Raw genomic sequence first — 12,305 nt, 5'->3', positions numbered from 1 at the left:
TAAACAGGAGAAGCAGAAAAAAAAAAAACAGGACAAAAATGAAACAGGAAAAACAGGAGGAAAGAAGAAAGAAAAACAACAGGATATAGGTACGAAATAAGGAGGAAGGGAAGAAGAGAAAATAAAGGGTAAAAAATAAAACCTAGGTACAGTACGAAGGAATAAAGAAAGGAATAAGAAAAGAAAAAAAATCAAGGAAAACAGAACAAAAGCAGAAAATGAACAGAAAAGATGGAAGAAAGGAACTGAAAATTTGATAAAAAAAAATACACAAGGAAACTCAGGAAAAGAAAATAGAAAGAAATCAGAAAACGGAGGATAGAAACAAGAAAGAAAATTAAACACACACACACACACACACACACACACACACACACACACACAGTTAACAGATACAGACCTACAATGCCCCACCCGCACCTTCTCCCACACACACACACCGACACTACTGCTACACACACACACACACACACACACACACGTACTCACACAAGCAGCCTCTAGGGAAAAACACACAATTTCTCGCAAACTTTTCCTTGTCGTGGCTGGAGTAAGAATAAAAGTTTCTTTACTCTTTTCCTCCTCCTCTCTCTCTCTCTCTCTCTCTCTCTCTCTCTCTCTCTCTCTCTCTCTCTCTCGCTTTGGATTCCCCGCTAAAAATATATATGTTATCGTTCTTATTCCTCGTTTTCTTTTCACGTTTTCTTTTGACAAGCCTCGAGGAAGAAGAATGTGTTCGGAATCTGATTCTACGTTCTTGGCTTGGCTTGGGCGGGAAACGATTCTATGTGCCACGTACCAGGGGAGAGAGAGAGAGAGAGAGAGAGAGAGAGAGAGAGAGAGAGAGAGAGAGAGAGAGAGAGAGAGAGAGAGAGAGAGAGAGAGAGAATTTCGTTTACTGAAAGCTAGTGCTGCAACTTCTACTACTACCACCACACAATAAAGAAAGAAAAGAACAAATAAAGAAAACCTCGGAAGAAAGAGAGAGTCGACAGTACGCACGCATCAGATAAAACCTCACACGCTCCTCCTCCTCTCCCTCCTCCTCCTCTTCCTCCGCCTCCTTCAGGATATTGGGAGCCATCAGTCAGCAATTTACACTGATTGTTCTGGTTCCTCTGTCTGAGTGAGACACGCGCCATCTTGAGGTAGTGTGGACAGGATGAAAGGAGGAGGAGAGTGAGATATGAAAGAGGACGAAGAAAAAGAAATATGAGGACCTGAGGAAGAGGTGAGTACTAGGAGAGGAGGAGGAGGAGGAGGAGGAGAGTGATATATGAATGAGGACGAAGAAAAAAATACGAGGACCTGAGGAAGAGGTGAGTACTAGGAGGAGGAGGAGGAGGAAGAAGATATATGAAAAGGACAAAAAAGAACTGAGAAAAAGATGAGTGGAAAAAGGAAAGTGAAGATGAAAGTAAAGAAGAAAAGTTTAATAGGAAGAGGACAGAAGTGAGAAGAATAAAGAAAGATGGAGAAGGGGGAATAAGAAAGAAAAGGAAAATAAAAATGAGAAATTGAGATAAAGGAGGAGGAAAAAATAGAGGAAAAGGAGGATAAAAAGAGGAAAGGAGATGAGAAGATAAGGAAGAGATAATGAGAGAGAAAATGAGATGAGAAGATGTAGGTGATAATGAGGAGGAAGAGGAGAAAGAAAGGAGAAGGAAAAAGATAGAGTTAATGGAAAAGAAGAAAGGGTAAGGAGAAAGAGAAGAGTGGAACGAACAGATGAAAGAGGAGGAGGAAAGAAGGAAGAAAAGTGGAAGAAAAATAAAATAGAAGGGGAAAGGACAAAAGTGAGAGAAGGAAAGGAGAAAGAAAAAGAAAGGAGGAGGGGAAAGAGGAGAAAAATAGAAAGAAAAGGTGAAAGATGAGGAAAACGGAGGAGGAGGAGGAGGAGGAGGATGTTGATAAAGGAGAACACAAAGACCATGAAAACTTTTGACACCTGGCCGTAATTAAGGTCAAGAGAATGAGAACCTCCCTTAATTAACTCATTAGCTTCTACGATATTATGATGGACAGGTAGGAAAAGATAGCGCTCCGGAGATGCCGTGCAATTAATAGTGTTATTGCTGATGGTGATGATGGTGGTGGAGGTTATGGTGATGGTGGTGGTACTGTTGTTGTTGTTGTTCTATTCTCAATAACACTGCTTTCCGTATGACATTTTATAGTATTAACGTAAATATCAAATCGTCGACATCTGTCTGAATACGAAATTACAGTCCAAATGCCAACCAAACGTGCTACATAATCAATCTCAATACTAACTCCACTATTTATCTGTTCACTAAATTATTTCTTGATTTAGTATTTCTGTATGTGTAGTGTGTGTGTGTGTGTGTGTGTAAGTGTGCATAATATTGTGAATGTGTGTGTACAGACATGTATACAGTCTGAGTTTGTTACTGCACTGGGCGGAATAATTAAGTACTGATTATATATACTTGTTTTTGAAAGCGACCAAGCTATTACGTTATTTATAATTTGTGATAACTAAGTAAATGTTTAAATGTACCTCTTATAAATTACGAGTAGTTATCAGCTACCTGTAAGCTTAGAAGGAACAGCTTAGCCGACTACATTTACGATAATGGTAAATGAACCAAGTGGTTTTGTAAAATGTATTGTTTGCTATTATTTACATAGATGAAATAAGAATAAATAAATAATATAATTCACATAAATTTCAATGTACGATAATAATAACAAGTAAAAGAAAACCGTACCCGTCACAAAGAAAAAAGTAAAATAAAAACTAAAATTAAATAAAGACATCATTATAAAAATAAACCAAAAAATAAAAACAAATTGATAAATAACACGTATTTTCTCGCCATCCCATTTATCTTCGTCCCATCCCCGCCGTGAGAGATCCAAGACAGATCAGCGCGTCTCCTAAACCTTCCCTTATCACAGCGGAGGAAGCCTTTTCTCCTTGATTTGAATAGGAATTTGCGAGGAGAGTCTGAGAAGCGTTTAGAATGATGAAAGAAAACGGGTGATTCCTACGCTACTGTTGAGAGAGAGAGAGAGAGAGAGAGAGAGAGAGAGAGAGAGAGAGAGAGAGAGAGAGAGAGAGAGAGAGAGAGAGAGAGAGAGAGAGAGAACAAAGGAAGAGGTAATTATAAAAAAAGAGAGGAAAGAACAGAAATAAACGTAATTGGTAAGCAGGAATAGACTAATGAGAGCAGGAATAGACTAATGAGAGAGAGAGAGAGAGAGAGAGAGAGAGAGAGAGAGAGAGAGAGAGAGAGAGAGAGAGAGAGAGAATGAGAGAGAGAATGAGAGAGAGAGAGAGAGAGAGAGAGAGAGAATGAGAGAGAGAGAATGAGAGAGAGAGAGAGAGAGAGAGAGAGAGAGAGAGAGAGAGAGAGAGAGAGAGAGAGAGAGAGAGAAATATGCAACCCTTTTACGTTACCTTACCTTACGTTATTAGCCTCGCATATTAGGCTGGCAACGTGTGCCTGGTCTTGATTACATTAAGAACCCACTCAGCTGGCCCCCCTTTCCTCACTGAACCTCACCTGAAGACTAATTTAGCGGCGGAAACACATCATGAAATTTTAGAGAGAGAGAGAGAGAGAGAGAGAGAGAGAGAGAGAGAGAGAGAATTGGCTATTCGATATTCATTTATATTCGTACGATATCTGTTTACAATCTAAGCCTAATTGATTGCTACACTATTTCAACATATACATTTATTACTCTCCACTTTCCTCCATTATGACAATTCAATATATATTAAATGAATATGAAATCAGATACGGACAGTTCGGTATTTATTATTATTCCGTACGACATTTGGTTATCGTTTAAACTGAATGGCTTCCGGTTCTCCCATTTAAGTTTATACATTTACTCCTGGCCGTTTTCCTTCAATATTGGCTCATTAATTCCCTCGGTCCGTCAGTGCAGAGGCTCATTTCCTTGCTATAAGCTTGCAAACTACTGCAGGTAGCGGTGAAGGTGGAGGGGAAGGGGAGGGAGGGAACAGAGGGAGTGCATGAAGAACGAAAACGGTAGTGTGTATGCAACTGTCGTGGAGGGAGGAGGTTGCGCGCCCTTGCTCCAGCTTCCTTTCCACTCACCGTAAGGGACACGTGTGTAATGCTTGATTTATTGTTACTTTGTTTAAGTTAAGAGTGTTTTGAGTTCGTGTTGAGTGGTGTGACCCTTTGTTCCGTGTGCAGTGAATAAAAAGGCGGATATAAGCGAAGTTAAGTGAAAAAAAAGTCTTGCTCGTGCGTAAAAATAATATTGCGTCATTTGTTTTTAATGAGTGTGTTACGAAAAGACAGATTGGATTTTTTTTTGTGGCACAGCATGGAGATCATATGGCGCCGCTGATGGAAATGGGTGGCAGTAATAGCAGTGGTGATTTGCGTAGAGGTAATGTTGTGTTGTTGTGAAGAAATGGAGCTGATGATGATGATGATAATTGCGCAGAGAGCATTCTGAGTCACGATCTTACGGCAAAAGTGAAGATAATGGTAATAATGATTGTAATTGTCTATAGGAAGTTCTAAATGGCATTGTGGTGAAATATGTGGTAATGATAATGCTAGTGATAATTGTAGTGGTATTATTATTATTATTATTATTATTATTATTATTATTATATTATTATTATTATGATTTTGTTTAGCTATTGTTTTTTTTTTTTTATCGTCAGCGTAATAACTGTGCCGCTCAGTGTGCTATCAAAAATCTTCCCTCTTCCTCTTTATCACCTTCCTCTTCATTCCCTTCGTTCTTTATTCCCTTCCAGCGTATCTTCTTTCTTTATCTCAGTTCCTTCTCTTTATCTCAGTTCCTTCTCTAAGTTTTCCATTTCATATTTTTTTTTTCATAATCTCTCCTTTTTTTCTCTTTTTGTACTTTCTTTGTTTTTCCCCTGTTTATCCCATTTCCTGTTTGTTTCCTGTCTTCTTCATATCTTGTTTTTAAATTTTCCTTTCATCTTTTTTTATATATTTTTTTTCTTTTCTTCATGTTTTACCATTCCCATTTTGTTTTTGTTTTCTTTCATTCATATTTTTGGTCGTCATTCTTTCTTTTATTTTCTTCAATCTATTCTCTCTTTGTTTCCTCCTCCGCAAACATTTATCTTTTTTATTGTTTCTTCTTTTTCCCTATTTTCCTTCGTGTTTTCATTTATATTTTTTTTTATCTCGTGCTTCTCTTTTCTTTTTAAAATATTCTTTTTGCGTTCCATTTTTTTTTTCATTATTCTTCCTTTAATTTCCTCCTCCCGCTATCTATTCGTCGGTTTTCCCCCCCCTCTTCTTTATTCTCTCCTTCTTTCCTGTCTTTCCATCATATTTTCGCATATATTCTCTTTCCTCCTTTTTTTTTTTCATCCCCTTACTTTCCTCTTATTTTAATCCTCTTTGTCTCTTTCTCTTTCCCACCATTGTTTTTTTCCCATTTTTAGTATTTCTCTTATACTTTTATCCCATTATTCTTCCATTACAACCCTCGTTCCTTCCCTTCCCTCTCTCATAAATATTTGCAGGCGTTGGAGTAGTAGTAGTAGTAATAGTAATAATAGTAGTAGTGAGATTTTAGCACCACTCAACACAACAACAGCTGGTCATGAAAATTTGATTGACTTTTAAGAGCAGTGGTAAATTAGTGTTGTTGTTGTTGTGGTTGTTGTTATGAAAAGTGATAGGATGTGATGATTTGAATGTTAATATTTGTCTCGTTGTTGTTGTTGTTATGAAAAGGGATAGGATTCTAATGATTTGAATATTGGTATTTGCCACCATTGTTGTTGTTTTTGTTGCTTATGGAAAATATGATAGAATTATGCTGATTTTAGCGTTAATAGTTGTTATTGAAGTTACTTTTATTGTTGTTCTCGAAATATAAAGCCGTATTTAACCCAACTACCCTCCCCCAATCCCCCCCACAATCCCTTCCCTAACCTCCCTCGCTCCCTTGAAAAGATAATTAACGTTGAAAATACTGAAATGAGATTAATCTTCACACGCTGCGTGGAAGCTGGTGTGGCAAAAGTGCTTCTTTTGTTCACGCTTAAAATGGAGAGAGAGAGAGAGAGAGAGAGATAATAATTAAATATAGATGATTCATGACAAGGAGAGGGATAAAAACAATAGGATAGGTGAGAGAGAGAGAGAGAGAGAGAGAGAGAGAGAGAGAGAGAGAGAGAGAGAGAGAGAGAGAGAGAGAGAGAGAGAGAGAGAGAGAGAGAGAGTAGTTTGCATTAACAGATTACTCTCACACTTTCAATCCATCTTTTTTACTGCTTTGTTTTCGTTTTTGTTTTCACACACACACACACACACACACACACACACACACACACACACACACACACACACACACACACACACACACACACACACACACACACACACACACACACACACACACACACACACAGACCCTCTTTAAGTATACATATATAAACCATTTTTCTTAAACCAAGAGAGAGAGAGAGGGAGAGAGAGAGAGAGAGAGAGAGAGAGAGAGAGAGAGAGAGAGAGAGAGAGAGAGAGAGAGAAAACAAGTCATCAGCCATCACTTACTATGGTCACTTTTGGGATAAGAAGGTCTCGACTCCGGGGACCTGGCGAGGAGGAGGAGGAGGAGGAGGAGGAGGAGGAGGAGGAGGAGGAGGAGGAGGAGGAGGAGAGGAAAAAAAAATGGAGAGGAAGAAAATAAGGGGAAGAAGAGGAAGCAACACAACAATAACAATAACAACAAAGAAGAAGAAGAAAAGAAAAAGCAGAAGAAAAAAGAGAAAAAACTGAAGAAAAGTAGAGAAGGAAGAAAAGCAGAAGTAAAAAGAAGAAAGAAAAAGAAGCAGAAGAGAAAATAAAACAGATAAAGGATAAAAAGAAATAGAAGAAGAAGTAAATGATGATGATGATGAAAAAAATGGAGGTTGCAGGCTGAAAGAGAAGGACAATGATAACGAGGAAGGAATGAAAGGAAGGTGATTGAAATAAGATTAAGAGGAGGAAGGGGAGGAGAAGGAGGAGGAAGAAGAAAAAGAAGAAAAAAGAGCTTACAGGATAAAATAGATGTAAAAAGATAGGAATAAAGTGAATGATAAGGAAGAAGAACAGGAGGGCTTAGAGAGGGAAGAGGAGGAGGAGGAGGAGGAGGAGGAAAAAAAACCTAGTAGAATGAAAGAAGAGGATAACGAGGAAGAGGAGGAGTTAAAAAAAAGGAAGAACAAAGAAATAGGGGAAAGAGGAAGAGAAGGAAGAGGAAGTGGAGATAGAAAAGGAGGAGGGGGAGAGATGAGAAAAAGAAAAGAAATAAGAGAACGTAGAGGAGAATTAATATAGAATGACTTTTGTCTGTCTGTCTGTCTGTCTGTCTGTTTCTTTCTCCGTCTTTTTTTTTTTTAGAATAGAAAGAAAAATGAAAGCGTGAAAAGAAAATATAATGTCATCTATTATTATTATTAGTAGTAGTAGTAATAGTATCCATCATTATTGTTATTGCTGTTATCATTATTACAACTACTACTACAATTACAACTATCACCACCATCACCACCACCACCATCATTATCATCACCACCATCATTTCCGGTTACAAAAAAGTGAAGCTCAGGAATAAAAATAAAAGGTGTTTGGAGAGGAAGGGTGATGCTGTGACCTTTTGTAGATAGGGATGAGAGAGAGAGAGAGAGAGAGAGAGAGAGAGAGAGAGAGAGAGAGGGAAGGGTGTGGGGGGAGTGGTTGCTATCGTGTTACAGGGAGTAGTTAATTGATCAAAAGGGCTACATAGTGCTCTCTCTCTCTCTCTCTCTCTCTCTCTCTCTCTCTCTCTCTCTCTCTCTCTCACTGGATCCAATAAAAAATCATGCAGACAGGGTTTTCAATACCATGCTCTTAAATAACTGCAGAACAGGTGCTCTCTCTCTCTCTCTCTCTCTCTCTCTCTCTCTCTCTCTCTCTCTCTCTCTGGCATTTATCAGTTTTCTTTTGTTTATTTTTCATCACTATTCTTTTCTCTTGTTCTTATCCAATTTTTCCTGTTTCTCATTTTTTGTTCCTTTATCTTTTCTTTCTTCGCTTCTCTCCATTCCTTTTTTTATTTACTCCCTTTTTCCTTCCCTTTTTCTTTTTCATCTTTCATTGCTTTCTTTCTCCTTTCTTTTTCTTTCTTCATTTCTTTCTTCGTTAAACTCATTCGTTCCAATTTTTCTTTCTTTTCCTTCCTTCCTTTTTTTCTTTCCCTTTCTTCCTTTCTTCTATCCTTTCTTCCTCTCTTTCCTTTCCTTCATTTCCTTTCTTTCCATTCTTTCCCTATTTTCATATTCTTTCTTGTCATTCTTTCTATTTTCTTCCTTCCCCTTCCTTTTCTCCTTACATCCTTCGTTCTATCCGTTTTTTTTCCTTCTTTCCTTCCTTTCCTCCTTTCTTTCCTTGTTTATTTTTCCTTCTTTTTTCCCTTCGTTCTTTTCTTTTCCTCCCATATTTTTTTTCACCATTCTGCTCTTATTTTTCCTATAGACAAATTCCTTTATTTTCACTTTAGTTGGAGGGAAAATCGAGAGGGGGAAAACGGGAAGTGTTTACAAGGTGTTGATGGGAAATTGATGGTGCTTTTGTTTTTCCGCTTGTTTTTCCCTCTTTTCCTTCTCTTTTCCTCTATATTTTCTTTTAATAAAGATTTATTCCTTGTCTTTTTCGTTTTTTTTTAATCTTTTTTTCATATTCTTTAATTTTTCCTAATTTTTACTACTTTATCTTCTTTCTGCTTTTTTTCCTTTTTTATCTATTTTGTTTCCATTTTAATTTCCTTAATTTTCCTTTTTTCCCTCTCGATTTCCTATTTTACTTTTCTCCTTTCTTTTTCTTGCTATCTTTCCATCTTTATTTCCTTGTGTTATCTCTCAACTTTCCACACTTATTTTCCTTTTTTTTTCCCTTGTCTGTCTTTCCTTTCCCGTCTTTTCTTCGTTATTTCTATCTTTCCAGTATTTTTCCTTATGTTTTCATCTTCATAGTTTCCCCTGTTTTTTGCCTCCTTTATTTCCCTTTTTCCTCTATTTTCTTCTCTTCCTTAACTTTCCTTACCCGCATTCAAATTTTCCTCCTTGTTTTCATTTTTTTCTCCCCAGCAATCGACTTTTCCCCAGTAATATTGCCTTGTTTCCTCTTGTTTGTAGTGATGGAGTGTTTGTGTTGCTGGGGTGAGTGTTGCTAGAGGAAGGGGTCAGGGAGAGAGAGGAAGAGGGGAGGGAGGGGGGTCAGAGGGGAGAGGAAGAGGGGAGAATGAAGAATGTTAATAAAGGAGGAAGGAAAGATAGAAGGTGTAAACTGATTAATTTTGCAGGTATTGTATATTTATTTAATTTATTTATTCATTCGTTTATTTAATTTATTCATTTTCTTGTTATTTTCGGTTTTCTTCCTTTTTTTTCCCCATTTCGTTACTTTCTCTTCTTTTTTTTAATTATTTGTTTATTTGCTCATTCATTTTCTGTTTTCCTTTTTCTTCCTTTCCTTTTCTTTCTTTTCTTTCATTCTTTTTCTTTCGTTCTCTTAAATTTACTGACTTGCGTAATTCATCATTTTTTTTATTTATTTATCTTTTTCTTTTTCTCGATCTTCATTTTCTTGTTACTTCTTGTTTTCTCTTTTCCTTATTTTTCATTTTTGTTTTTGTTTCTTTTCTTTATTATCTCCCTTTGAGTATCTTCCATTTTTATTTTTATTTCACCTCTGCTTGTTCTTACCGACATCATTTCTTCATTTTCTTTCACATTTTCATCTTTGAGTATCTTCCATTTTTATTTTTATTTCACCTCTGCCTGTTCTTACCGACTTCATTTCTTCATTTTCTTTCACATTTTCAGCTTATTCTCTCTCTCTCAGTACCTTGAGTGAGAGAGAGTGTGTGTGTGTGTGTGTGTGTGTGTGTGTGTGTGAAGGAAAACACAACACCGCCAGCTTGGGAACTCTCACCTGCCTCCAAGCCCCGAGTCCCCTGAGCCCTTGAAAGCGAGCGTAAGATGGGAGGGGGTGGGACGGGACCAGTCTTGTTTAGTAACCCCGTTGCTGCCAGAGACGGGAACGTGCCGCTCTCCTTCGCTGGTTCGAGAGGTAGATTATAAACATTATTATTGATGGTACTTTTATTTCCAAGGCTGTGTGTTTGTGTGTGTGTGTGTGTGTGTGTGTGGATATTGATGTTTGGTTCGCTGTTTGTTGTTTTCTTATTTCTTTTTATTTAGAGTAAAGGCTGTAAAGAGATTTATGTATTTACTTATCTATCTGTATGTATCTCTGTCTGTCTGTCTGTCTGTCTGTCTGTCTACCATGTCTATCTATCCATTTCTCTGCCTATCTGTCTATCTACTTATCTATGTATGTATCTATGTATGTATGTATATGTGTCTTTATCAATTAGTCTGCCTATCAATTTATATTTATTCATTTATCTCTCTCTCTCTCTCTCTCTCTCTCTCTCTCTCTCTCTCTCTCTCTCTCTCTCTCTCTCTCTCTCTCTCTCACCGCCTACTTTACATTTTCTTCAGTCATTTTTTGCACTAATCCTTAAGTTACCGGTAATGATAATGATGCTATTAACATTTATCCTAATACTAATTATAAACTTAATTTTTTATATACATATTTTTGTCTTTTTAAGTATAAGCGTACAAACATTATATTATGATTTTACGTGTCGCTTCTACATTTTTGGGTTCTGTACGATTATTGCTGGCAGGGAAATTGCTTTTGTATCTCATGTGTGTCGCTCTTGTCCTCAGCCCTTATTGCTGTGGGATTATGGTTTACAGGTTTGGCATGCAGTGAAAATGGATTGTTTCAGTACCTTGTTCACTCAATTATATTCACATTCGTAGGCATTTCTCTCTCTCTCTCTCTCTCTCTCTCTCTCTCTCTCTCTCTCTCTCTCTCTCTCTCTCTCTCTCTCTCTCTCTCTCTCTCTCTCTCTCTCTCTCTCTCTCTCTCTCTCTCTCTCTCTCTCTCTCTCTCTCTCTCTCTCTCTCTCTCTCTCTCATACAATAAAAAAAAAAAAGCTTTCCTATACACCTTTCCCGCTACACACACACACACTAATACCACCCAATAACCCAAACAGTAATGGAACCCTCTCAGCAACCCTTACTAATGCCACAATAACAGGAACGTAAGAAAGTAAGGAATCCGCTTAAGACTATTTGACCAACACTAAGTGGATCGTGGGCCCCTTGAAACTCACCATCTGCTATCTTATTTGACTGCTTTACTAAATTGTCTTTATAATGGTTGCTTGCTTTCGCGTGGCAGAGTCTGATGGTGACGGCTGCTGTATAATTAGACTGTCTATCTATAAATTAATTCAGCCTTCTCTTGAAAACTACCTGATGTTTTTATTATACACTTATCGCGTTTTTTTTTGTTTATCTATTTCATTTGATCAATGCCAACAAGAAATGGTGGAAAAAAAAATGTCCACTGACGTTGCCGCCGCCGCCCGTTGTTGTTGTTGTCGTTGGTGGTGATGGTGGTAGTGGTCTTGTTCCTTTTGCAGTCGAAAAAGGATTACACGGAATGTTGAGAAGTGTCCTGAAACCTCTTGCTCATTTTAGTCCATTCATTTACAACGGTGTTTGCCTAGCGAGTTCTGTCTGCCTCCTGTTTATACCTGTGCTAGTCTCCTTTACAGCCGTTCATCCGTGTTGTAGCTTGTTTCCTGCGAGTTCTGTCTGCCTCCTGTTTATACCTGTGCTAGTCTCCTTTACAGCCGTTCATCCGTGTTGTAGCTTGTTCCCTGCGAGGTTCTGTCAGCCTCCTGTTTATACCTGTGCTAGTCTCCTTTACAGCCGTTCATCCGTGTTGTAGCTTGTTCCCTGCGAGTCCTGTCAGCCTCCTGTTTATACCTGTGCTAGTCTCCTTTACAGCCGTTCATCCGTGTTGTAGCTTGTTCCCTGCCTAAAAGCGCTTGATTGATGGTTGCTTTGTTGGACGCTTAATCCAATTAACTGCTGCATCATATTGGCGAAGAGAAAACAATACAATAATGCAGCTTCCCTCTTATTACTCTTATTGCAAAACCATTCGCTTCTAATACCACACAGATAATTACGAAGCAATTAGGAACTTCTCTCTTATTACTCCACCGCTGTTTTCTCTTCCACTTCAACCACGCTCAATACCCTTCAATTTTATATTAGTCTCAATACCACAGGAAGATTATTTGAGAACATAAACACATAAAAGAATAAGGGAAGCTGCAAGAAGCCATCAGACTTACACGTGGCAGTCCTTGTATAAATTATGCCTGTATAAATTATGCCTTTC

The 12,305-nt window shown here is 37.8% G+C and overlaps 1 protein-coding gene across 8 annotated transcripts in view; it reads left to right on the top strand.

The window, feature by feature from the left end:
- Positions 1–12,305, top strand: part of LOC135088793 (uncharacterized) — a 90,367-nt gene that overhangs the window by 3,669 nt on the left and 74,393 nt on the right. For 2 of the 8 annotated variants that reach the window (XM_063983838.1, XM_063983834.1), the window contains exon 1: positions 3,985–4,095. The exons of 4 other annotated variants lie outside the window; for them this stretch is intronic. The gene's annotated coding sequence lies outside the window, so the exon portion shown is untranslated. Of the gene's footprint in view, positions 1–3,984; positions 4,107–9,853; positions 10,101–12,305 lie in introns of those variants that run through there. 2 more of the 8 variants (XM_063983835.1, XM_063983836.1) reach the window with 2 other exon arrangements.

This window comes from Scylla paramamosain, chromosome 31 (assembly GCF_035594125.1).
Source record: "Scylla paramamosain isolate STU-SP2022 chromosome 31, ASM3559412v1, whole genome shotgun sequence".
In the NCBI taxonomy this organism is placed as follows: Eukaryota; Metazoa; Arthropoda; class Malacostraca; order Decapoda; family Portunidae; genus Scylla; species Scylla paramamosain.
Note: the sequence above shows the minus strand (reverse complement) of the source record. Positions and strands in the feature narration are given on the sequence as shown.